At 42.7% G+C, this 22,015-nt stretch overlaps 1 protein-coding gene across 2 annotated transcripts in view; it reads left to right on the top strand.

Annotated features, from left to right (window-relative positions):
- The window catches only part of HTR2C (5-hydroxytryptamine receptor 2C), a 3,940,131-nt gene that overhangs the window by 1,289,619 nt on the left and 2,628,497 nt on the right, over nt 1-22,015 (top strand). For both annotated transcript variants that reach the window (XM_069206051.1, XM_069206060.1), the window contains exon 4: nt 8,993-9,074. The gene's annotated coding sequence lies outside the window, so the exon portion shown is untranslated. The remainder of the gene's footprint in view (nt 1-8,992; nt 9,075-22,015) is intronic.

The raw sequence follows: 22,015 nt of genomic DNA, 5'->3' as shown, positions 1-22,015 counted from the left end.
CGTGTGTGCAGGGGAGAAATCGACGCACACACCATTTTTCCACGTATCTCTTCTTCTGCGGCCCTCTGCGGAGATTTTCCACTCCAAACCAGGTACTTTGTGCTTGAAAGAGACTTTGTCCACTTTATAAGGACTTAAGACACTTCATATCACTTTTTAGTGATATCTTTACAAATTCATATTGCATCTTTGATCGTTTTGACCTGCAAATACCCAGATAAATATTATATATTTTTCTAAACACTGTGTGGTGTATTTTTATAGTGCTATATTGTGTTGTTGTATGATTTATTGCAGAAATGCTTTACACATTGCCTTCTAAGTTAAGCCTGACTGCTCAGTGCCAAGCTACCAGAGGGTGGGCACAGGGTAATTTGGATTGTGTGTGACTTACCCTGACTAGAATGAGGGTTCTTGCTTGGACAGGGGGGTAACCTGACTGCCAACCAAAAAACCCATTTCTAACATTGGTGATCAGCGGTGAGGATAGGACTTGTATTTGTGCAGTGACATACAGTAGCTAAGTATTTCACTACCTACCCACAGTTGAAGGTCAACTTGATGTTTCATCTTTTTGCTTTTGGTTCTCTGATGTCCCCCTGGATATATTAGTGATTTTGGACTTTGATTTTTGGTTTTGCCTGTGATACCTTGCCAGATTGGGAATAGATTCCAGCTTCACAGAAGACTACGATGTGTCAAACCTTGTACCTGTTGAATCCCTCACTAAGGCTGAGCTGAGGGGGCTTTGCAGAAAATGGGGACTTCCCATGTCAAGGAGATCCACTAAGATGGAACTGCTAGATATCTATGTAGCCTGGGGAGAAGCACAATGGGCAGAGGAACAGGCAGCAAAGAACCAAAGGAATCATAGCCCTGAGAATGATTATGAGGAGGAGGACTACTCAGATGAGGAAAGAGAACCAGTGAGAGATGAATGGCTCCTAGCTCAAGAACGGTGGGTGGAAGAGCTAGATGAGTTGATTGAAAGGGCTGAGGCAGCAAGAGCCTTAGCCCTGGAAAAAGAAAGGATTTACAGCTCAGGAGCTGAGCTGTGAAGAGCTGAAACTGGAAGCAGGAAGGGCTGAGTCCAGTTCAGATGGTGGTGGCAAAAATCTTGCATCCAGTACTGCTGAAGAAGGGCACAAGCCCAGAGATGTGGTGCCCAACTTGAAGAAGGGAGTTGACACACCCCAGGCGGTTCAAGAGTATGAGGTAGTTCCCGTTATGCACAGAGTCCCTGAGAAGGATTGGGGAACTGGCACAGGGAGTCATATTCCTACTGGGGGGAGGGACACTTTACTGGCTCTAGAAGAGAGTGACAGAGAAAAGGGTTCCCCCCTGGTGGACGTCCTGGATACAGAGTGTGGAGACATCCCAGAAGAGTATGGGTTGAGTGTCAGGGACAGTCAGATACTGTCTCACCAGTCTCAGGAGGGTGATGTAGAGTGCTTTTTCAAGGCTTAGTCACTGGATGGTTGAGTGAAGTGTACTGTGGTTAATACATGTGAAGGGCAGAGTGATGTAATTGTTGGAGAGCATATGTCTGGTCCTTATTTTCCAGAGCTACGCCAACACCAGGTGGAGTGTGAGTTCTCTGACCCCAGAGAGCTTACAATGGAGGCAGACTTTGGGGTGAATACCAGAGAGTCTGAAGAGGCATTTGGGGGTGCTCCTGAAGGGAGTGGTCTAGGTTTTTCCCAACCAAGTAAGGTGCGAGAGGATTGTAGTGTCCCAGGTAGGTCCCAGGCCCTAGAGGGTTCCATGAGAGAATACCAGGAGGGAAGCCTAGCCTGTACCGTAGGGCCACCTGTTGAGGGAGGCCCGCAGTGTCAGAAGAACTTGGGGGGGATGACTGTAGCCAGCATCCCATCAGTTCTGGTGTCTGGCACTACCACTCCTAGTGAGGGGGTGCAGAAGTCCAGACAGAGGGTTGAGAGGGGGTTTGCGGACCCCAGTGGAGGTCCTGGAGAGTCAGAGGTCAGCTCTGAGAGCAAAGCCCCCCAGGAATGACCCAGGTGAAACCGTTTCTGGTTTGGGGGAGATCCAGACTCTGCCAGATGGGCAGAGGTCAGGAGACTTGCGCCAACCAGACTCTTGTGTAGCCCTTGGGGACGGTGTGTCCCTTGTGCGGGGTGAACGTGCCCACCAGGAAGTCCTGGCGTGCCAGGCAATTGTTCAACCTCAGGGTGGTGACTCTGGGTTGGATGACCAGGTTCAGGGGTTAACCTCTGGCCTGGTGGGGGTCAGTGTGCCCCCCAGGAAGTCCTGGCGTGCCAGGCAATTGTTCAACCTCGGGGTGGTGACTCTGGGTTGGATGACCAGGTTCAGGGGTTAAACTCTGGCCTGGTGGGGGGGCAATGTGCCCCCCAAGAAGTCCTGGTGTGCCAGGCAATTGGTCAACCTCAGGGTGGTGACTCTGGGTTGGATGGCCAGGTTCAGAGGTTAAACTCTGACCTGGTGGGGGTTAGGTGTGCCCCCCAGAAAGTCCTGGTTTGCCAGGCAGTGATCCAGTCTGAGGGTACAGACCCTGGGCTGGAAGACCAGGTTCAGGGTGTCCCCCCGGACCTGGAAGGAGGGGCTACTGATAACAGTGCCCCTACCATGTTGTCTTCTGAGGAGGCCACTCCTTGTTGGAGGGTGCAGGACCCCAGAAGGGAGGGCAGGGGGAGGGAAGCCTCCCCCCAGGCCCTAGTCCAACCTGAAGGTACAGACCCCAGGTTGGAGGGCCAGTTGCAGGTTAACAGTCCTGCACTGGTGGAGAAATGGTGCAGGGCGGCTTCTATAACCACCCTGACCATGTTGGACTCTGGGGGTACCGCTCCAGGAAGGAGGGTACAGAGCCCCAGAGGGGAGGACCAGGTTCAGGCTGTCATCCTTTATCTGGTGGAAAGGAGAGTGGTTAAAGGGTGTCTAGCACCTGGGGCTACTGCCCCCCCACTCTCCACAGCCACAGTGGTTGGAGAGCTTTGAGAGGCCTGGGGCTTGGCTCTCATCCCTGACAGCTGTCAGTAACCACTGTGGCTTGCTGTCCAGGTGAACAGAGTTATCCCTGGGGAGGGGACAAGAGTCACACCCCGGGGGTAGAGTGGGCGACACCACTGTGTTGGTCCTGGTGGTACTATCCTGCTCCTGGGATACATCTGTGAGCAAAGTAAGGTTAGGTGCTACACAGATGGTATCCGCAGGTAAGGAGAAAGGTTCCCCATGGGTTGGCTTAGTGGGCCCTGAGAGTATGGACAGAGGGATCCAATTGGAGTCAGGAAGGCGAAGAACTGGCGCATGGCCCTGCTGTTGTGGGCCTGGGTCCTTGTTCTATCGCCTCAAACAGGGAAGTACATCAGGATAGTGATTGTTCTCCCCTGGCTTTAGGCTGTTGGGGGGTCATGTTGTACCTGGCTTTTTGACAGGGTCATCCCCAAACTTTTTGCTTCCTTCCTTCCTATTTTTTCTGACCTGTTCTTGTTGGCTTTTGAACTCTGGGCACTTTACCACTGCTAACCAGTGCTAAAGTGCATATGCTCTCTGTGTAAATTGTACTGTTGATTGGTTTATCCATGATTGGCTATTTAATTTCTTGTAAGACCCTAGTAGAGTTCACTATATGTGCCTAGGGCCTGTAGATTAAATGCAACTAGTGGGCCTGCAGCACTGGTTGTGCCACCCACTTCAGTAGCCCCTTAACCCTGTCTCAGGCCTGCCATTGCAAGGCCTGTGTGTGCAGTTTCACTGCCACTTCGACTTGGCATTTAAAAGTACTTGCCAAGCCTAAAACTCCCCTTTTTCTACATATGTCACCCCTAATGTGTGCCCTAGGTAACCCCTAGGGCAGGGTGCTGTGTGGGTAAAAGGCAGGACATGTACCTGTGTAGTTTATATGTCCTGGTGGTGTAAAACTCCTAAATTCGTTTTTACACTACTGTGAGGCCTGCTCCCTTCACAGGCTAACATTGGAGCTGCCCTCATACATTGTTGAAGTGGCAGCTGCTGATCTGAAAGGAGCAGGAAGGTCATATTTAGTATGGCCAGAATAGTAATACAAAATCCTGCTGACTGGTGAAGTTGGATTTAATATTACTATTTTAGAAATGCCACTTTTAGAAAGTGAGCATTTCTCTGCACTTAAATCTTTCTGTGCCTTACAATCCACATCTGGCTAGGTTTAGTTGACAGCTCCTTGTGAATTCACTCAGACACACCCCCTACTGGGACCCTGGCAGACAGGATTGAACTGAAAGGGGTCCTGGTGCATTTCTTAGCCACTCTTTGAAGTCACCCCCACTTCAAAGACACAATTTAGTATAAAACAGGGCCTCTGCCCTAACTCATCAGACACCTGCTGGAGAATAAACCTGAACCAGAACCTGCATCCTGCCAAGAAGAACTGCCTGGCTGCCTAAAGGACTCACCTGTCTGTTTTCTACAAAGGACTGCTGCCTTGCTGTTGCCCTGCTACCTTGCTGAACTCTTGCCTTGCTGCTGAAGTGCTCTCCAAGGGCTTGGATAGAGCTTGCCTCCTGTTCCCTGAAGTCTCTGGACCAAAAAGACTTCTCTTTTTCATTTGGACACCTTGTGCACCGAAAAATGTGACGCACAGCTTGCTCCGTGGTGAAAAATTCACCGCACACCAATCCAGAAAGACGCCGCGCGACGCCTGCGGTGCGACTGGAACTCGCCTGGACAACGCCGCCGACTTCAGAAAGGAAATCGATGCGACGCCTGCCGTGAGGGAGAAGATTCCACGCACAGCCCACCGGAACGACGCGCAGCCGGAAAACAAGCCTAGGATTCCACGCACAGACCCCGGGACATCTGGTAATCCCGCGAACCACAGAAGGAGACTGTCCACGCGCCGGAAAATGACGCACAACTTCCCTGCGCGAAAAATAACGATGCAAGTCCGTGTGTGCAGGGGAGAAATCGACGCACACACCATTTTTCCACATATCTCTTCTTCTGCGGCCCTTTGCGGAGAGTTTCCACTCCAAACCAGGTACTTTGTGCTCGAAAGAGACTTTGTTTACTTTTTAAGGACTTAAGACACTTTATATCACTTTTTAGTGATATCTTTACAAATTCATATTGCATCTTTGATCGTTTTGACCTGCAAAAACCCAGATAAATATTATATATTTTTCTAAACACTGTGTGGTGTATTTTTATAGTGCGATATTGTGTTAGTGTATGATTTATTGCACAAATGCTTTACACATTGCCTTCTAAGTTAAGCCTGACTGCTCATTTCCAAGCTACCAGAGGGTGGGCACAGGATAATTTGGATTGTGTGTGACTTGTGTGTGATTTACCCTGACTAGAGTGAGGGTTCTTGCTTGGACAGGGGGTAACCTGACTGCCAACCAAAAAAACCATTTCTAACTGGGTATACAGCAATTCATTTGCTAAAATATAAAGAGTGAAAAATAGGTATCAGGAAAACCTTTGCATTTCCAAAATGAGCAAGATAAGGTGTTGAGAAGCAGTGGTTATTTGCACATCTCTGAATTCCGGGTGCCCATACTAACGTGAATCACAGGGCATTTCTTAAATAGGCGTCTTTTTTACACACTGGCTTACATTTGGAAGGAAAAAATATAGAGAAAACCAAGGGACAATAACACTTGTTCTGCTATTCTGTGTTCCCCCAAGTCTCCTATAAAAATGGTACCTCGCTTGTGGGGGTAGGCCTAATGCCCGCGACAGAAAAACGCAACATGAACACATCACATTTTTACATTGAAAACTGACGTATTTTTGGGAAAGTGCCTAGCTGTGGATTTTGGCCTCTAGCTCAGCCGGAACCTAAGGAAACGTCCCAAATCTGTGCATTTTTTAAAACGAGCCACCTAGGGGAATCCAAGATGGGGTGACTTGTGGGGCTCTCACCAGGTTCTGTTATCCAGAATCCTTTGCAAACCTCAATATTTGGCCAAACAAACACTTTTTCCTCACATTTCGGAGACTGAAAGTTCTGGAATCTGAGAGGAGCCACAAAAGTCCTTCCACCCAGCATTCCACCAAGTCTCCCGATAAAAATAGTACCTCACGTGTGTGGGTAGGCCTAGTGCCCACGACAGGAATAGATCACACAACGGCCAATGTTGGTCCTTACATGAGGGGAACTTTTGATCTTGGGGTGATCATTCCTGACGTAGGCACTAGTTACAGGCACTCAAGTGGGGTAGTGTTTTTATCAGGACAGGTGGGGAAACACTGGGTGGTAGGGATTTTGTGGATCCCAGCATATTCCTGTAGTTTGTGTGACAGAAATGCAAGAAAAAATTGAGTTTTTCTTCAACATTTCAGCTTTTCATGGTATTCTGGGTAAGAAAGCTTTGGGGAAGTCACACCTCTGTGGACTCCCCTGGATGTCTAGTTTCCAGAAATATCTGGGATTAGTATGTTTCCCTATATGGCCGCCGAGCCCAGGACCAAAACATAAGTGCCTGCCTTACAAAACCAGTTTGTTTTGTGATAGATAGTTTTGATGTCTCCACAATACGATTTGGGAGGTGGAATTTGGGGCCGAACTAAATTGGGGAGCTCCCAAGAGAGCACTCTCTCTGTGTTTGTCGCTGCATGCACCTGCCCCTGGGTTGGCCTAACCCGCTATTGTCCCGTTGCACAGACTGTACTTGTGAAGAGACAGCAAGACTGTCCTCATCACCTTCCTCATAATCACTGGAAGAGGAGTTATCGAATGGGACTCCTCCAACTGAACAATCACTCCCAGAGTCTGCACCATTGTCATATCCCTCAGATGCTGTCTCAGTATCGGCTGCCTCAGTCTCTGACCCTACATCAGAGCTGTCCTCTATAACCCGAGTGAGGGCTTGAGCAGCAGTCATCCAACGATATGCCATCTCTGCTACTGGCTAAGCTGTTGCTATAAAACTCTAGCCTACGTAGACAGTCAAAAAATTGCTTGTGTGTGTGATAACAGTAGAGGTCACCTTACCTTCGCTTCTTCCCTCAATCAGCACGTTCTTTCAAGACACTCAAAAAAAGACACATTATTACTTCACCTTGTCACATACCAATAGTCAGTCTTTAGCACCTCGAGAGCCCAGTCCGACAATCATTATTGGTGCACCCACTCTTATGACCTTCTCCTCGGATTCCCTCACTGCCACCCAGCAAAAGTGCACTTCATCTCTCTATAACCCCCCTCCCGCACATACTTTTCATTTGTATTATAGCGCAGGTAACGGCTGACGTTACTTCTGTACTCAGCTATTTACATAAAATACAGATTTGATCTTTGCAGTAGGCATATAAACCTTCTGCGCTACTTTATGGCATTAAAACTGCCACTAGACAAAAGTCTGATCCTTTTGTAGCAGAAACATAATCACAAGAGTTACTTGACTTTTTTATTGCTGCCTAAAGGCTACAGTTAAAACGCGTCAGTTGAAGTATGTCCATTGCTTTTAAGACACAAGTTGCAACTGCAAGACAACTGGTGGCGAAAATACATATATATATATATATATATATATATATATATATATATAGCTTGAGCAAAAGGTCAGAATCACATTCTCAGAGGCGCACTCAACTGCCGGTGCTGGTGTCGGAGGAGACCACCCTCGAATTAATAATATATTCAAAAGAATTATTCAACACACTCCAAAGAATCCTTTTTGGCGTTTTTATTCAAACAAACAGCAACAACCAATGCGTTTCAACTCCACTTGAGTCACAGTGTATATATATATCACTTGTATATGTGGGTCCGGTTTTCCTGGGGGACGACTGCAGGGAAACCACAAACGCATTGACAAAAGTGATCTATATATGTGTGTGTGTATATATGTATGTATATATATATCTATCTATCTATATGGATAGATATACCTGTATATATAGATCTTTATGTGTGTGTATATATTTATATATATATAGATCTATTTTTTTTAGCAACTGTATTGTTTCCTTGGGGGCCATAGTGGCCCCAGGGAAACCATACAACCACTAGAAAAAATTATTGCCCCCACAGGGGGTCGCCCTGCCTGCTCTCGATCGCAGCTGTGCTGTGATTCAGGGCCATGAAACCTGTTCAGGAAGGCCTCGTTTGAAAGGGGAGAGTCTCCCCTTTTAAACGAAGCCTTCCCGGACATCAGGAAGGCCGTTTGGGGCCGTTTTCCCCATTGGAGCAGGAAGCAGCCGATGGGAAAAACAAAACAGTGACGTCAGTGCGCCTCGCGGCACGCTGACGTCACAAAGGGGTAGGGGCAGACACAGAAAATCTTCTGTGTCTCCCGGGGTATCACCCGAAGATTTTTTAACCCCCTGCCTGGTGTCGGCCACTGTTCATGACCCGCACCAGGGGGTAGTGCGGGTGTTGGCCAGTGTCCGACTCCAGCTCTCTAGGGGTTAAATATTCCTATCTCTGTTTCCCCCTTATTGGAGTTTTCATTTTGGTATCTTTTTGTTAATTGAAAGATTCTCTATGTTTATAATTCGAAGTGAGATTTGTACTGTGTTTTCAACTTTTTAATGCTTTTGGTACTTCTAAATGTTTTGCGCACTTTCTTAAGTTAAACCGTCTGCTCTGTGTCAGCTGCAGTTGTGCTCCCTGACCTGGCTTTCACCTTGGCTCCTGTTGGTAAACATTGTATGTATGCAATGGTATATATAAAGAGCGAACCTAGCTATGAAGCAATGGAGCATTGTATATTATATGAAGGTTTAGGTGACCATTATGAACATCAGGTGGGGATTACACAAATAGATTTTACACACATTGGGGCATATATTTACATTGTAATGTCAGAAATCCGCTGTTTTAACTAACTACAGTTTAGTGGATGTGTCATAAGTTACTAGTAATAGGAAATTAGAGACTTTTTTATGTAGGGATTGCAGACAGTCCATGTATTAAAGCATAGTAAAGCAGCGCTGGCAGAATTATGATAAGCTTTTCTGAGAGTGTTCTTTGTGAACTCCAAATCAACTTAATTCCTGCCTAAATAAATCCCTTTCTTTTTCACAGGGTGATTGTTTTCACATTCAGAAAGTTATAAGAGACCAAAAGAACAGAAGAAAAGCACCTGGAGTGGATGCAACTGAACTTAGTAAGTATGTTTACAAGTGCAAAGATAAAACACATCATTTAAATATGTAGTCTAAGCTTATTTGAACAGATCATCACTAGTGTTGTGCAGACATGTTGTTTTCATGTTTTGTATGGTAAATCATGTTCTTGCCATAAACAAATAGAAAGACTGCTCCCCCTCTTCTAATTTACAAATCAGTCTAGAAGTGCACCCATCAGACAAGTAGTCATTTTATAATCACAAGAAGAACAAAGGCCTTAGCTACCCACTGTAATATCCGCTGTAGGTTGTTATTACACTAAAGTGCAACTTCTGTTGCATGATCTAAGAGGTGTGTTTGGGATGTGTGAAATTGGCCCGTGATGAGTTATGCCAAGTGTCTAAAGCAAAACACCACATGATCATTTCCGTTAAGACCTAGCAAGAAAGGCAAATTATAGGGCCAGTGCAATAAATATAAACATTTAACACACATACTCTCACTAGTCTGAGCTATTAATATTAGTTTAGTATAGTGTTACAAACTGACAGTATTTCACTTATCACTGTTATACTGCTCTCAAGGCAACAGTTACCGCCTAGATTTGGAGAATTATAAAACTGTTAGTTACATCTGTCTTTACATAAATTATAATTTAACATATCGGCTCATATCAAAGTAGCAACGGTACATTTATTTGGAGCTGTAGTTAAAAATCTATAGATCTTTCATGGATCATTTTGCACCATTGTATTCATACATTTCAATTTCTCACAACATTATGTTTAATTGAGTAAACAATGTTATTACAATATTATACCGATTGCATTTCAGGCCTGATATGCAGTCATTTTACATGCTGAATTAAAAAACTGCTGTAGTAGTTTTTATCATTTTGATGTAAAACTGAGCAAGATAAATATGGAGAAATTTGATCCAGAGAAAAAAGGAGGAGAAATGGATTTGCAGATTAATCAATACTGTTACTCGCCCAGTATTTGAGGGCACAATATTTTGGTGATACAGTGGTAATCTGAGCAGAGCACAGTTTTTCAGTGAGACTAGGGCACGTTAGTAGTGAATGTGCTAATGAGAACAACATAACTGCTGACTGATAGACATACGAAACGTGCATTACTGAGTTTGGGACTTCAATCTGTGTGCTACCATCTCAGATGTTTAGCTTTTCTGAACAGTGACAAATACGCAGGTATATTGAATGGCATGCCCTTGCAGTTGATGAAAGCTCTTGTAGCTTTGATGTAAGTTGGAAGTGGGAGCCAATGGAGGAAGACAACACCGAGCTAATTCATTTGAAATTCTGGGTTTGTTGCCATTCGCAAGGCTATAACTTCGACGGAGGACACATTTTAGATGGCTTAGAATGAATGAATGATAGTGATTTATATGAGCAAACAATTGCCCAAAAGCCTCAAGGTGCTGATAGGTAGTCCAGAGGCACTACTCTGACACATAACTGTGTCTCAAACTATTGCCGGTTTTATTGCAGAGTGAAAAGCCAGGTTTTTAAGACCTTTCAAAAGGAAGTACACGTGTTCAGGCAAAAAAAATGGTGAAGAAGCCAATTAGAGTCTCGCTGCAGCCAAAGTGAAAGCTCTGCCTCTCCATCTATTTTTCCAAAATCTGGGAATGACAATCAGTTTGTGGACTGCCAAGCGAAGATCTCTGCTAGGAGACTTTGATTGAAACATGGGTTTGATTCACTGAGCACAGCATTATACAGGGCCTTATGTACAATGCACAGTGCCTTAAACCTGATGTGCTTCTTCACCCGGTAAACAGTGAACAGCAGCTAAACGTTTTGCAAAAAATTGCTTATTTTGGTATGTCTAAGATCAGTCTATCGGCTGCATTTTGCATAATTTGCAATTTTTTTTCTTCCACCATATTGATATACAGGTAGAGTGCACTGCAGTAATCCAGCCTTGATTAAATTATTGCTAAGGCTACCTATTTGCTTGCAGGCAGAATAAGGAACAGAAAAACTTTCTGCAGGGTTCTAATAATCCAAATGCAGGTAGTCATTGTGCAGTTGACCTGCAAATCCATAGATAACTCTCTGTCCAGGATTACTCCTAGATTTTTTTGCAGATTCTGTGGGAGTAGGTATTATATCCAACACAACCTCCAAACAAGCCATAAGATGCTGGTGTAGACAGTTCTCCAAGATCTTAGCTGGGGTGGGAAGCAAGGAGATAGGGCAATAGTTCTTAGAGTCATTGGGGTCTAGATTGGGCTCTTTGAGTAGTGGTCTGACAGCTGCCAGTTTTTACAGACGTGGATAGCAACCTGAGCTGATTGCTTTATTCATGATAGCTGTTAATGATTGAGCTATTTTGCTGACTACCAGTTGTAGATTTTTTGGGGGACAGGGTTTAAAAAGGGATCTACATTTTATGTCAAGAAGATATGAATTGTTCTAATGAGCTGTAAGGAAAGCAGTTTGACACTGCTAATTTCTGGAAGGCTCTGCTGCCCCTGCTGGCTTACTAATGCTGAAGTTTGGTCTTCTAAGTTTGAAGGTTCAAACTCTTTATAGAGGTTCACAATTTCCAATTGAAAGAATTCTGCTAACTTATTACAGAACTCTTGTGAGCCTGTTAATTCTCTTGAAGAGTCACCAGACTCAACTTTAATAGAACTATTGCATGATTTTTCCTCCTGATAGCTATTTTGTATTCTTTAATAACCGCCTTGTATGGAGTTTTTTTTCATGTTACTCGTAGTGTTTCTGCCAGAAACGTTCCTGGTGACGACAGGGCTGCCTCAAGAGCCTTAGCCATTTTGTAAACCATGGGGCCGTTGGCAGTTTTTTTTGTAACTTTACTAATGACCTCATCTATGGGCGAGCCTAACCAAGCAGAGCAGTCTGCCGGCCCTGTCCATATCTTCATGATCTATTTGAAATGTGCTTTTATGGGCCTTTGAAAAGGCTTCCCCCCAAACCCCAGTTCCAGTTCCTTTTAGATGTCAGATTATTTTTTTAGATATCCCTATTCTGTGGGCATGACAGGAGGAATGAGAAGACAACTGCTTGATGAGCGGACCAACTTAATGATATCACCTCTTGCACCGAGAGCATTGAATGAATTGAAAAAAAAAAACATCTAGTGTATGCCCTGCAGCAGTGGTGGGGTCCTTAACTATCTGTATGAGGCCAAGCAAGCCATAGTATCATTAAGTGTTCTAGAGTCTCTGCTCCTGCTGTCTTCTAGATGGAAATTAAAGTTACCCATAAGAGTCAGAGTTTTGCTAGATACGGTTTAGTGTAATTAGCAAGTTCTGTTGGGATCATAGATCTTGGCCCCCAGGATCTGTACACTAGAAAGGAATGTAAATAACAAGATTATCATTGTAGATATGAGAGAGGAAACCTGAATGTAGTGTATAGCCTGAAAGATGAAGTGGGAAACAAGGGCTTGGTTTAGTTGATAAAAGCTGGTTGGCTGAGCCATTTTAGCTGTGCGGTTTGAATGACAACCAGGGGTCTATAGTTAATCCTATGAACTTTCTGTGGGAAGTTAAGTTAGAAGAGAAGGAATCCAGTGCCATACACTTTAGCATTAGTTGAATGCTTGGATTAGTTTAGCTTTTCAGGGTGAGGAGCTTAGTTTTCGATGTAGCTTTTATCCACCTCTTAAATCAGTTTAAATATGAGACAGTCAAGTTTTAGATTTTGGATGCTCTCAACTAATAATTTAGCAAATAGATGCACACTGGCTCCATGTAAGGGCAGATGCTCATTTATTCTTCAGTGACTTTTTAATATATTCTAGAGTTTAACACAGTGTGTGGGTAAATTATGGAATTAATTATGACCAAATTGATTTCCTTTGAATACAAATACATCTAGCATTCATCTGGAGATACTTTGAAATGTAGGGCTTTCTAGTCGACTATGATGAACATTCCTGATAGGTCAAGTATGATGAGGGGACGTGTATTAGTAGGGGACCTAATTTAGAGGGTCCTACAGTAAAGTGTTGAGGCTAATTGCTGTTCTTATAGTAGATGTGACGTATTCGACAGTGAAGTTGAATGATCTTTTTTTTTATATTTGGCAAGCAATGAGGGTTAGACAAAGGGAACATAACTGATTCATTTCTAAATGGGGGTGTGGCGGGATTAGGGAGTGATGTCTGTGAATATGGTTCTGCTTTATTTACGGTCGAGCTGAGGGGATTGTTAAGGCCTATTGTATTTTTTTACAGAATCAGTGCATATCAAAGACACATTCATATAAGTACAATGTTCTGTATTCTCCAATCACCATTTTAATTCATTCAACCTTTTAAAATATGATTTCTACAGAATTAATGGAATGTATAATTAAGCATGACCTCGTGGTCACATCCAGAATGGGAGCTCTTCTCAACAATTTGCACTGGATGGAAATTATACCTTTGAATAAATTTCTTCTGTACACACAAAATGAAGCAATTAACGTTGATCCGCTTTTAAAACTGAGGTGATGTGACTCGAGATATTGCTATGGAACACTTTGGCAGGTGCATAACCATTGCATTGTCCTGTGCAATTTGACATTCTATCCTGGCACAGCTTGGTATTAAAAAGGAGCCTCGAAACCCCACATGAAATATTTATTTGAACAATTAGGACAATTCAATCATTTTTGGTGCACAGAAACCTACGCTAGTGTAAGAACATGTCTGCACTGAATTCTGCATCAGTGATTGTTTACTGTAATATACGACTGCCCCACACAGATCACAAATATTAAAACGTCCATCAGCAACTAAAAAAATAAAAAATGCCTGAGTTTGGACACGGTCCTAAACAGTATTATGGACCTTTTTAGCAGTAGTTATTTTCCCTGGACAATTGGTATTGTTCTATGTACAGAGACCCAGGTAGAATACCATGTCCAGTTAGTATTGAAACTGCAGTTGTGGCAATATTAAATTAAAAATAACCACTGGTTTGATTATATTGATTCTCATTGGTTTAGAAACTTTTTCTAAATATGAAATTTAAGGTTCATCTAGAAATCCATGTATGGTGTGATTACCTATATAACAAGTTTAGGCTAAATATTTGTGATTTTATATTTTTGATATATGGAGATGTTGATTTGAGAAGTAATCTTGTGCATTAAAGGTTGCGATTTGGTTCTTTTTAATCTCTGGTATTGGCATTTTTAGCAGCGCAGTTGGTCTCATAAACTGCCTTATGCACAGTGAAAGGCACAATGTACAAAGAAATGCCTCGAGCGGGCCGTTTCTGACTGCAAAAATGCTTTTACATCTGTTCACAGCACAAATTGTGATTCAGATTCAAAAATAGTTTTCTGATTCACAATTTGTGTTTACAAATTGGTATTTGTAAGGGGTGTGTTCTGGGGGGTCCCTACAAAATAGCAGATATGAATCGGGTGTGTTAATGTTTGGCGACCAAATTCTCGTCACAAAACATTAATATTTTAGCAACTCCTTGAAGAAAGTGGTAACCCATTCGCAAATGGGAAGGGGTCCCATTGAGACCCCTCCCCTTTGAGAATGGAAATCTTTTTTTTAAGAGCAGACAGTGATCCTTCAGACCACTGTCTGCTCTTAAAAAATAAAATTTGGATTGGGAATTGAAAGTCAAAACAGCTACTCATCTCGCAGGCCATTTGTTAGACGGGATATTTGCCTGTCCTGAGGATCAGGTGATGTTGACTAATACACCACTTGATTGGACAGATCGTCATCTTCTCACCTCCAGGTTTATGAAGGTTTATTCTTCTCAGCATATTAGTTCTAATAGGAAATCTGTTAGAAACTGGAATCGTATTAAAAAGCAATAGCTAGGCCCGCCTCTAGTTGCAGGTTCTGAAGCCGCCAAAAGCCTCCCTCTGTCAGGTATGGACAGTTTTAATCATGGAATAAATATTGCAATCAATCAACTTGCCCCACTTAAGACCTCTGCCTCTTCAGAAAAAAAAAAAAAAACAGATGCCCCTGGTTTACTAAGGACCTCAAGCAATTACAAAGAAAATATTGCCAACAATAACGGAGATGGAAGTTAGATCCCAACTCGGCTGAGAAAGATAAGCTAAGAGTTGTCCTTCGGGTTTACAAAGTTGCTAGTATTAAAGATAACTCTGATTATTTCATGCAAAAGATTAAGGAGGCATTAAATGCCCCCAGAGAACTTTTTAAAGTGGTATGTTCCTTGACGGCTCCTCCTACTCCCCCATAGCTGGAAAACTCACAAGAATTTTGTAATAAGGTGGCAACTTTCTTTGAAAATAAAGTTTTACAAATTGACTCGAGCTTCAGCCATTCTGAAGGGACATTCTGCCCTTTTGATATCTCTAATAGCACTTTAGATATGGATCGCCCTTTGTTAACCAATTTTCAGCCATTACTTCCTGAAAGGATTAAAGAGATTGTGTTGGGAATTAAGTCACGTTCCCCTGGTGATCCTTGCCCACCATATCTTATAGCAGGTTCCTGAACTAGTCTCTGCAGCCCTTGCTCCGGTTTTCCTGGAGGTTTTAACCACAGGAGTTTTTCTTCCATCTTGGAAGGAAGCAACAGTGGTTCCCCTGAAAGAGAAACCTGACGGAGCAGTACATGATTTAAGTAATCTGCGGCCTATTTCTCTTCTCCCTGTTCAGGCTAAGATTTTTGAGAAGCACATTAATAATGAACTAGTCAAATTTCTTCATAATTCAGGAGGCTTAGATCCCTCTCATCATGGTTTTAGGATGGCCCATAGTACCAAATCTGCGCTCATTACCACTTCAGACACTATTCGGAGATTGGTGGATGAGGGGCAAAGAGCCATATTAGTCCTATTGGACCTATCTGCTGCTTTTGACACCATCTCGCCTCAGATTATGATAACTCGTCTCCATCAAGTAGGGATTAGAGATATGACATTGAAGATTTTGGAATCCTTTCTGAGAGAGAGACCTATTACGGTGAGTTGCGGAGATTTTAGGGCACCAGCACATTACTTGCCATGTGGTGTCCCACAAGGCTCCTCACTAAGCCCCACCTTATTCAATCTGTATGTCGCTCCTTTAGCCAGACTAATTAGTTTGTTTGGCTTTATGCCCACCTCCTATGCAGATGATACTCAACTGATCATTCAAGTTTCTAAAAATTGGGAGGAAGTGGCAGACCGCCTCCATAATTGTATGCGAGAGGTCAACAGTTGGATGAGCCTGAATTGGCTAAAGTTGAATGGTGACAAAACTGAAATTGTGTTTCGGCTATGGCAAGGATTTGTGGAACTCACGCTGGTGGCCTTCGGAGTGTGGCGAGCTTCCTGTCCCTATTACCGCCAACAGAAACTTGGGTGTTACTTTTGACAATTGTCTTTCTTTTAAGTCCCAATTGAACTCCATCACTACATCTTGTTTTGGGATTTTGAAAACGTTTAAAAAAAGAATCCTTATCTACAAATGGAGCGGAGAATCACAGTTATCTTGGCATTAGTAATCTCCAAATTAGATTACTGTAATGCCTTGTTGCTCAATCTGGACAATACCTCACTTAAGCACCAGTTGATTCAAAACACTGCTGCTCGCTTTATATTAGATCTCCCTTGTTCAGCTTCAGCTAGCAGTAGCCTGAAACAATTACATTGGGTACCGGTCACAAAGCGCATTATGTTTAAAACTCTATGTCTAACCTATAAGTCTGTGCATGGATGTGAATCTGTATATTTGTCCTCGAGGGTACATTGGTATAGGCCGAGTCGCAACTTACATCAGCAGGAACCCACATGATCCATGTTCCTTGAACTCGTAGGGCTAGATAGGGAGATAAAGCCTTCACTGTAGATGCTGCCAAATACAGGAATTTACTCCCTTTGTCTATAAGGAAGGAGCAAAGCTTTTTGACCTTCCAGGGGTTAGTAAAAACTTGGCTCTTTCCTCAGTAATTTTCTTCTTCCCCTTAGTTGTTTTTTTTTTTTTCTGACACTTACCTTTCTTGTACTTAGTGCTTCGATGTCACAGCCGGAATGCGCTTTATAAATACTAAAATACAAATACAACTTCAAAGATTAATTTGTTTCTTTTTAAACACACCTCATTTACCCAGAAGGAAAACGTGATGCCTTTTTAATGCCTATCATTCCTAATCAATTGCAAACTGCAACGTACCTCATTAAAGTTCAAGATGTAGGCTGATTTTGGACCCATTAGGATTCGCTATCTCATATTTGTAAGTATTCTTACATTAGAAATTGTGATTTCCTATTTGCGAATTAGTAAAAATTGCAATTGAAGAATTGCAGTTATTATGGGCCAGATGTATCAAAGGGTTTTACCCATTCTGTGTCTATGGGAAAATGTGTTCATACATATGGCCCCATATTTGGTGCATGTGGCCCTGAGTGCTTCCACAGACTTTTTTGTTGTCAATGCTGGATTTATTGCAAACCCTGTTTTTATGAATTATGAATCCGCCTTCTGTTGGGAGAAATTATGTTGTGTTGGATCGTCCACTATCATTAGAAATATTAGGCCAGGGTTGTTGATTTGTTTAAACCACTATTGAATATAAAGAGATGTCGATTGGACGTGGAGATGTCCCAGTGTTTTTGCAGTATTTGTCAAAGTTTGCTCATAGTTTTCAATGTGTAAGGTTTTGGTAATGCTAGTTAGAAACACGTAAATAATTTGTAAATGTTTAAATATGAAAGCTTGCTATGAACATGAATTTTTGGCCTGCCTAGGTAAAACTTTAGAAAAAAATATATTAAAAACGTATTTTGCTGTTGAAACCATATGAACATAGACGATGCATACGAGCTGACTCATGCTAATATTTATCCTAAATTATGTATTTTATTTTCGAAGGTTTGCATTTGCTGCACGATTTTCATTTAAAAAAAAAATCGGTTTTCTTGTATAATAAGGGAGTACAGTGTATTCGCTGATTTGGAGCTTTAGGCAGTGGCGAAATGTTATTCTTCCATGTATTTAAATGTGCGTGAATTTAAAACAGAAATTGTCCTTGCATCTTTTGAAATGCTGACTACTATTCCAGTAAAAGTGATACGCTCCAGCACACTGTTTAAAGCAAATATAATACATATAAGGGCAGCTGGCAAGATTATCTAACTGTTTGCAGTGCTTAATTCGTAATTTAAAACGTTCCGGTGCTCAAAGTCCTCTTAAACACGCGGCTGCTGCAATTAACGGTGAGAGCACGGAATACTGAGGCAGCGTAATCCTGAAGCCATCTCGGGCCTCTTTAATCTATTTACCGCCACTCCCTGTCCCTTCAGCTCACTCTTGCAGTTTACTCCCTTTGTGACGCTTTTTCGTTTTTCTCTTCCTCCGTCTTTCCCATATGTGCCTTTTGCTCTCAGAAAAGGCTTGAGGCAGGAAAATAAGCGCCGGCCCTCAAAAACAAGTGCCGGTGCTTAGCACCGGAAACAACAAGCACAAATTAAGCACTGACTTTTTGGAACTGACCCCGTGTGAATATAGATTTGCACCAATGACTTGTAGCTCTGGTGTTTAAGTTCTATTTATTTATGCACAGTGGATAGCTTATTAACTTTCCAAAACACAAGTTGGGATGACCTTTTGTGATCAGGACTTAGTGTATATTTTTCAAATAAGTCAGTGAGAGTATGCATGGCATTTCCTCCTAAAAATACTATTGATTGCCACAATGACCTTTGGCAAGAGGGAAGTTTGAAAACGACATGTGCTGCTCCAAATTTGTATTGTATATGCAGTAACGTAAATTCAGTCGACGTAACTTGTGGTCATTTATTTCAGATGGTGGTGTCTCCCACTTGCACCCAGACTGCTAAATTGGGCTTGTTTATGTTCGCCTAATTTTGATATATTTCTGTCACAAATGACCACCTGGTTGTGATGCTTACACCTTGCACTAAAGCAACAGTAAACACTGCAAACATCTGTCTAATGACACCGTTTGTGGGAAGCAGTCCTCCTATTACCCCCATTCCCTGATCTGTGTACCCAGAGAGAAGCCCTGATGCTTCGTAGAAATTTACCCCTCTGTGGAGTTCAGGAGGTATCGAGAGAAGTAGCTGTCAGATACAGTCAGTCAGAGCTGAAGGGAATGCCCCCTTTGGAGTGTTGTTCTCTCTCTCCCAGTGACAGTGTTTTACTTCAGGTTTCTTCACCCATCAACTTGCTCACAGCCACCTTTGTATTTCTCTTCCCTTCTTGTACAGAAAAATGTGCAGGACGTATTTTACAATCTAATCCACTATTCTATGAAACTGAAAGAAAAAATGATCACATGCAGTCCCAATCGAATATAATCGAATTAGAAGGTAGGTACTGGACATACGGGCCAAAGAGAAAGAGGTTGGAAGCCACTGGTCTGCTTTCAGGGATGATAGAAATGTAGAAATCTGTCCATCTATCCCCAAATACAGCGGGACCCATTCATCATCTAAGAATATACAAAAATCTACTCATGCACACCAAACACTGTTGAACTGCTTCATCAGTTTCTCTCTCAGAGCTGCTTCCAAATACATTTAAAAATTGTTCCGTAAACTGCTTGGTCCCCTCAAAGTTCATTGGGTTGGTGTGGGCGCCCATGATGATTTCTTGCTTGGTACAATATGAGGGTGGTATACAGGGGAGACTTTTTAAAATCTCATTCTCCTGCTTTTAGTTTTCACAATCTTCCAAGGATTTTATTCATAGCTCTTTGCAAACTTTTCACTACTTCTAGAATCATCTTGAATTTCCTTTGAAATCATGAATTTCAAAGGAACGTGTGCATAAGATCAGATTTAATCAACCAATTTGTAGTAAAACCAATGTTACGATCAAAAGAAAATTGAGAGAGAGCATCAGAAGCGACTATTCATCTTCCTGTTTTATCCAGATAATACACTATATTGCCCTATGTAATAAGATATATTATTAGGCTAACCACTCGCTGTAGAGGTCTGGATGTAACCAGCGGTGGCTGCCGCAAATCTCAAGGAGAGGGGTGGGTGGGGAAGGGATGGGAGGGAATACATTATTTATAAAACTTACCTTTTGCCGTCACCTCCTGCTGTGTTGTTCCTCTTCCCAGCATTCACTAGGACACAAACACAAGCTCCCCAGCAATCCTGGTGCTGCTTTCATGCTACAGCTAGCATGAAAGTAGCATCAGGATTGTCTGAGCGGCTTGGACTACCACTCAGACACAACCCTAGGGTCTGTGAAACGGCTGGCCAAACACACATTCAAGGGATACATAGGTATCTTTCCAAGAAGATTAATCTACCTGCACATTTCATTTTGGGAATTCCTTTATGTGCACTCTGTCCTCCTCCCCCCTTCCCCTCCCACCTCCTGTGGCCTAGCCCAGCCCTCCCTTCACATGCTGCTGGCTGAGGCATACAGTGCAATATTCAAGGAATACACAGGTATCTTTTCAAGAAGATTAATCTACCTGCACATTTCATTTTTGGAATTCCTTTACGTGCACTCTGTCCTCCTCTGTGGCCCAGCCCAATCCTCCCTTCACATGCTGCTGGTCGAGTCAGCAGCTGAAAGATAAAACAATAATGAACTATCGTTTTATCTTTCAGCTCCTGCTCAGCCATGGGGGCGACCCTCCTTCACCATTGTGAAGGAGCCACCCCTGGATGTAACTGGTAATTCAGAGGTTAAAACTGTAGAAAAGTCAGCAGTTCATTACGATGTAACTGGTAATTCAGAGGCTAAAACTGTAGAAAAGTCATCAGTTCATTATTTGTAAGTGGTAAGAAATAAGTACTGAAGAGGTGGGTATTTGAGCAGTTTGACACTGGGCTGAAGTTTTTTTTTTTTCATTCTGTGCCAGTCAGTCACATGTCCTGAATGTGTGATGTGCCTTCACCACGTTCCTCGAAAGCTAAAATGGAGGGAGGTTCACTGTACATTTTAGGTCTGTCTGTGTGAAAGACATTGCTGCAATGTGGCTCCATCTCATGTGTGACTCATTCATCCACTCCTGCCTTTGTGTGCTGTCGTGACCTGATGTCCTTCAAGACTGGGATATTTTTCCTTTGCAGCGATTTTTACTAAGTGCCCAAAGTTTGCTGTTGACAGTACTATGCTTTTTTATATGTATTTGTATAAGACATAGAGTAACCTCTATACTGCACAGGAACTGCTATTGTCAGGGGCATCTTAGGGATTTTAGGGACCCTAGGCCAAACCTATTTTGAAGGTCGGTGCTCAGAATAGTTTTAAATTTATGAACCAATGTCTGCTCTTTCATGCCCTCTTTGACCAGATCAATGACAGTGCGAAGGCGCACTCGCTCAAACTCTGAATGTGTTTGTTTACATTTAATGTTCACGGAGAGTGATGTATTCTCAGTATTCTAACACAGCAGCAGCACACTAATTTTACTGCAAATAATCTCTGTGACACCCTACCATTTGTCATGTGGGGTCCTGTTTTGATCTGAAGGAAACTTTTTTTTATGGATGTTCCATGAGACACACATACAAAATGTTTCTGTAAATTGTCTGCAATAGACTCTCAGACATGGCTCACAATAAAAATAACTTAAAGGAAAACAGTTTTTAGAACTATCTGTTTAAGACTTGTCCAAGGTAATCAGGGTAAGACTCTGCAGAACAGAGCTGCCTCTATTAGAGGGCCCCCTGAAAGGGCAGGGGCCCTGGGCCAGAGTCTCTTGCTATTTATCATCAGGCATACAGTGCAATATTCAAGGGATACATGGGTATCTTTCCAAGAAGATTCATCTACCTTCACATTTCATTTTTGGAATTCCTTTTCGTATAGAACTGCGTGAAGATGTTTAGCTGGTATAGCTATTGTGATGAGGTGCCTAGCAGAGAGAGATGACTATTATAAGTTAAAGCTTTCTGGTAGGCAGAGTTTACACAAAACCCAAACCTAGCTACTTATAACGAGAGTTGGGCGCATAAAACACCCTTAGGGAACATTTGGAATCGTCTTAGCTAGCTTAGCGGAGGGCAAGGTATGGTGCTG

Source organism: Pleurodeles waltl, chromosome 2_1, assembly GCF_031143425.1.
Source record: "Pleurodeles waltl isolate 20211129_DDA chromosome 2_1, aPleWal1.hap1.20221129, whole genome shotgun sequence".
Classification (NCBI taxonomy): domain Eukaryota; kingdom Metazoa; phylum Chordata; class Amphibia; order Caudata; family Salamandridae; genus Pleurodeles; species Pleurodeles waltl.
Note: the sequence above shows the minus strand (reverse complement) of the source record. Positions and strands in the feature narration are given on the sequence as shown.